This window comes from Eurypyga helias, unplaced genomic scaffold, assembly GCF_000690775.1.
Source record: "Eurypyga helias isolate BGI_N326 unplaced genomic scaffold, ASM69077v1 scaffold13833, whole genome shotgun sequence".
NCBI classification, from domain to species: domain Eukaryota; kingdom Metazoa; phylum Chordata; class Aves; order Eurypygiformes; family Eurypygidae; genus Eurypyga; species Eurypyga helias.
Genome location: NW_010243177.1, coordinates 59,165 through 65,164, shown reverse-complemented (window position 1 = coordinate 65,164; position 6,000 = coordinate 59,165).

Below are 6,000 nucleotides of genomic sequence, written 5' to 3'. Positions count from 1 at the left end.
TTTTCCTGGGAAACCACTCATGTATGATCACATGGGTATATTTTCACATGAAGGCAATGATACAGGTCATATTTCTGATTTATGCTTTATTGCATTTGGTAGATAAAAACAACGTACTCAAGAACATCTTAAAATAATAAAACTTTAACTCTTTCAATGCTATCCCTTTCCATTACAGGGCACCCTCAGTGCACTTGCCTACTTTCTCACGGGAACATAGTAGGCATAGGAAGATGGACAGTGTTGCTGGACTATCTCAGCATCCCTAGCTTTAAAGAGGTCCGCTTTCCGTTAACCAAACATTTGAACCATAGACTTCTTACTGCCATGTGTTCTTTATGTAGAGTGAAAAGGATACTTGTACCTATTTTGTTTCAGAAGAAAAACCCTCAAATTTATTCAGTGAGGGTTACATTTTCTTTGTGGCCTTCTCCTGGGAGCAAGTAACATCTTTTACTCCTCAAAGGGCAGTTCCCATCTCTCCTTTTCCACCGCCGAGTAGTACCGTGATGCCACCTGACTCCTGCACCCTTACTCTTGGGAAGGACATGCTTCATTCTGCCTCACTCCTTTGGACACATGTGTAAGAGCAGGGAATAATCTAGCCAAAATAAATTAATTGTCCATAACTAAGCCTTTGCGCTGTTGTGATGATCCACTCCACTTGTGGTTTCTTTGGGTTTTTTTCAACCAGGCCCTTTGAATGGGCTGGGGAATGAAGGTGTGGGAACTGATTGAGGAACTTTTTATTTATTAAACAGTGTCTTTTTTATTATTATTATTGTTTCAACTAGCATGTCAGGTGAACACATACAGCCAAATAATACAATTTTGCGATGGAAAAAACCATAATAGGTCACACCTATCCTATCCATCTGCTGGTACCAGATTGTTATCTGCAGTTCATTTTCCATTATGGTTTTTCATGGGATAGGTGATTGCTCTCTGCTTCTGAAAATCAGGCCCTACTGGTGCTCAGCGATGAAGCCTCAACCACTTCCCTTAGGAGACATGAAGTAATTCTTCTCAAATATTAATATGCAAATGCAGCATCCAGAGTTCAAAAGGACTAGATGCTGCACCCGCAATTTCAGTCATTATGGTTATAATGGTTTCTAATTCTGATTGTGCACTGCAGTGTGGTGAGCCAGCACAGGTTTGCAGCCCAAACTCCTGCTGCTACACAGCCAGCCCTTCAGATGGACAAGATGCACAGTCAAGAAGTTATTCCCAAAACTCATCTTTGCAGTTCAAGATCAAGGTTTTAAAATGGTGACTGAGCTGGGACGTGTACTTCTGATAATGCCCCATTTCCAGCCCTGCCTTTCTCCAGCTGAGGAAAAACTTGCCTATGCACATCCTTTTTGGAGCAGGGGACCTGCTTAGAGCTTCTCTGCTCACAGATCCCCTGTAACTTGTAACCTTGATGTCCGACCAAAATACCAGTCTGTAATTTCTCCTACAGTGTTGCCAGCTGTTACAGCTCAACATTTTCTTGAAATATAAAGAGGCTTTAAAAATGCTGATGGCCCTTGGGTGTAGCCACATGGAGTCATTATCTTGTGAAACCATTTATTAGAGGTGACAGCAAAGCTTATAGCTGTCTTTGTTCTTAACTAGAGTATAAACAAATGGGTTATCCATGCATAGTGAATTAAATTCTTTCTACACTCCAGAAAAACAAAGGGGGGGGTTAAAATCTAGCGCATAACTTTTCATTTTAAGTGTATTAAAAAATTACATCTGATGGAAACCAAGATAAAGGTCAGGTCTCATTACAATTGTTTACGGAGACCAAACTTCACAGGGAACAGAACATACTTGGGATGAGACCGTGCTTGCTCAGATCCTGTGACACTGACAATGGGTCTCTGTATTCTGCCCCTTTTAAATTTGATAACACTGGGTTGCTCCTCACCAGTACGAGCACACAGCCCAGCTTCTGAATTACTTTCCTTCACTGAAGCAGTGAGCTCAGGTTTTAGGGAGCCAATTGTCAGCTTCAAAATTTATTGCAGTCCTCCAATCCTTCACATTTGCAGCACTGCCCACCCTAATCCCTTTTTTTACAACAAAATTAAAGAACTCTTCCATCTGACTGCCAGTGCTGCCAGTCTTCTTCAGCCACTGATAGTGGCGGGTATGAAGCGGGCCGACACAATGGGGTGGTTTGCTCAGTCACCTATGCCAGCTCAGTCAGAGCTCTACAGAAGGGCAGGCAGCCTCCAAGACATGGGTACCATCATTGCTGGGCAGGGGTCACAGCAGCGGGCAGGAGACAAGCTGAACCAGGGATAAGTCTGTGGAGGTGAAAAGATGAAGTGTGTCCCTCTTCAAGTGGCAGCAAGGTAATAGACTGAATTAGCTTTATCAACTAATTTTAAATTTCCTTGAAAGCAAATATAACTTTTATTGACCCCTCACCCCCAAACCTACTGGAAAAGTGAAGTATCCATAAGGCATATGTGATTGTGTGACAACTGCTGAATATGACACCACATCCCTGTGCAGAATGCCGTTCTCCATGACTCCTGGCATGCCAATGATTTCAGCCTGAACATGCTGAAATGTTTCACTCATGAACTATAAAATACTGAAAAATATTGGTTTTGCATGAATAACTGGTGAATCATAGGCATTTGTAATTTTTGGGGGGTATGGACGTAGTCTTGGCTTATTTGTATTCTGGTTTCACATGAGAACATTGATATGAAACAGCAGTAATTGAATCTGATAAGCTCTGGTGAGCCTTCCCCCAGGAGAGGAGGTATGATTCAGAGAGAGAGATAAGAGTACAGAGGCAACTATAGAAGGATGCATGGAGACTTGCAGGTTGCCTCACATCGCAACTCATAGGTTTTATATACTCCTAAAATGAGTGATCATCATCACAGGCAAAGCTAATTACCTGAGACATTATGATTGTATCTGCCATGAGAAGGATGGAATTCAAGGCGTTCCCCCCAACCCTCTTGTGTTTTGGGTTTTTTTTTTCTTTGTTTTGTTTTGGTTTTAATTAATTGTCTGTCTATTTAATCTTTCTTTGAAAATACAGGGATCTTAGACAGCATAAGACTATGAGTCTTTGGTGGTGAATGTTGTTTCTCCTCCTGTCAGTGCTTGAGCACAGGCTTGGTGGGATGACTGTGTTGAGGAGAGGTACTGTAGTCCACAGAAACGGGGCAAGATCAGACCTCTGCTGTGATCCTCTATTCTGCCTGAGCTGCAATGACTCAGTAAGAGAGGCCCTGGCCACAAATTTGGTTTGCCCCTTTAAATTTCCCTGAGTTGTCAAATTCACAGCTTATAACTCTGTCAGATTGACCCAAAAGGCTTGTTTGGTTTTAGCCCATGAAAGCCAACTCAGAAGACCAGGGGCCAAACCAGCAACATTATAACCACCTCACTTGGGACAAGGGGATTGGTGGAAAGATTGGAGGCTGGAGCTGACAAATAGTGAGTAAAACTGGCAAGACTTGAAGGAGAAGGTGCAGTCCACCCTCCCAGAGCACTTAATGACCTCCAGCGCAGGGCTGTGTCTCAGCATCCTCATGACAACATCACCTCCAGGAGTTTCAACAGTCCCACCAATCTCCTGATCCTTCTGCGCTGCTCTCAGTCATGACATTTGGGGTGCTTCTCCAAGAATATGCGTGATCTTCAGACTACATCTGCCTGGCACATCAGAGAAATGCAGGACCCACAGCCTGGAGATGAGGGTGTACAGTGACATTAAACTCCTGTACACAGGGAATCCTACAGTGTCCAGAGGCCATAACCTGGATAAATGCATCACTTCTTCTCACCCATGGATTTCTATGGAGCCACACTGCTGCCTTCCCTGGAGAGCTGTGAAGCACAATAATCTTCTGGCCACACAATGCTGCAGGTCACACTGTTGCCCAAAGTTTTCAAGATTCAGAAAGGAGATTTAAAAAGCAGCTTGTGAGGTGTCATGTTTAACCCCTGAACATCCTCGGTACCAAGAAGGAGGCTTTCAGAGCATTTTTGTGCTATGATGGTCTCTTCGCCATTCTTAGAGGAGAGAGGGGGAAGCTCCTCTGCAAAATTCACCAATGTGTCACTGGTACTGAAATAATTTTTTCAAAATGCCTTCACTCCTCACTGAAATACCCATAGCTTGAAATGAGAAAATCCAAGCATATACTGCATACCATATACTTATCTAAAAATCTGGGATCAGTCAAGAAGCATCTGTCAATTGAAATAAAGTGATTTTCACAGTGAGTAATGTTTGCAATAAATAGTCCACCTGCTAACCTCATTTTAACCTCATATCAAAAAATATAATGGCTTCTGTCACATCTGCTGTGAACCATAATACTTTAAGCAAAATACAATTCCAGCTGCCAGGTGCAGTTGATTTTTACCCAGGAGTTTTCATGAATAAGATTCTCCTAGAAAGACCTCAAACCATAACTAACTTTACAGCAAGGGGCAGTTGAATTCTGAGCTACTTATGTCAATGGGATTTTCATACAGTCTTGAGCTTCATGATTAAACATCTCTATGTTTATCTTTGTAACTTCTAAATGCAAGTGAGTCACTGAAGAAGTACAAAAGTGTTACCAGAACTCCACTTGGAGCTTCCTTTGACAGTTTGTCTGCTTTTGGGGATTCTCACCATGTTTGAATTTATATTGTAATTGCTGAATAGTTTGCTTAACAGATCTTTAGTTGAATTGTATTAATGTAACAGTTTCTTTAAAAGATTTACTCAAGCAAGTTCCTGTGGGAACGTCCCATCCAGAGTATGTTGGCATGCATATATCCCAAATGTATGTGCCTACTTTACAGAGAAAGATAGTCAACAGGTACTGTCAGTCTTTTAAAGTTTCCTGTGGCTTCATCTGCTCGATAAGGTACAGAAAAAAAAAATATTCTTTAAGGGTGACACCATTCATTCAATCAAATTCACTGCTGGTGCAATGACTATGATGTAAGAGGCAGAAACAAAATGGTAAAGGGAAGGCTATTACACAACCTTTTCTCAAAAGTTAAAAATAAAATGGCAAAAAAAAAATCTTATTTTTTGTCATTTATTTTCCTGGCATGTTAGAAATCTGTTTGGTATTTAGTAATAAAATTTGCCAATGGGAGATTTTGAGCATGAAAATACTCTTGTAAAATATGTCTTCATGTTGGGCTTTTCCTGCAGAAACAATACAGGGTTACTTAAATTAAAATCCAAGTATTTGAGCATGTTTCAAATTTCTTACAGAAATAATCAGGCTTTTTAAACAATATTTAGCTATTTAAGTCAACAGTCTCATCTCAAGAAAAATAATACTGCATGGTATAGTAACTGACTAGGGCAAATGCATTAAAACCTCAGTTGTAGAAAAAGAAATATTTTTAGATTTGCAACCTTAAAAATAAATTTATTTTTCCTTTTCATTTTAGTGCCATCACATATTTAGACTATATTTATCCCCAACCTCACACAAAGCACTTTGTTCCCAGGAACAGTATAAGCGCTGAATAAGCAACCAAAAAGCTTAAGAAGTTACAGTTTGCCTATTTTGTTTTGCAATACCTGCTACAGCACTACAGTTCATCCATCTCCATCTTCATTCCCTGTGTTTGGGCTGAAACTTATTGTTGAAAATTCAAGATGGGATGAAAGCAAAGGGGAATGTCACAGCTTTCTGAAGACAGAGGGGGGAAATTCTTCAACAGAAATAGTATTTTGATCATTTTAGTTTCATAATTAAGTATTTTTTTTAGGTTCACGAGATTATGGAGTGCACATACGTTAGCATATTGCTCTAATTTCTTGTTCTCCTTACAGATATAGTTAGACTTATAAACACCAATTTATGTTTAATTTTTGCAACCAACTTCTGATAGAGTATAAATAAACTGACTTGGGTTTCAAGGTTTTTTGTGCACACACCCACTCTATTTCATAGAATCATAGAATCACAGAATGGTTTGGGTTGGAAGGGACCGTAAAGACCATCTAGTTCCAACCCCCCT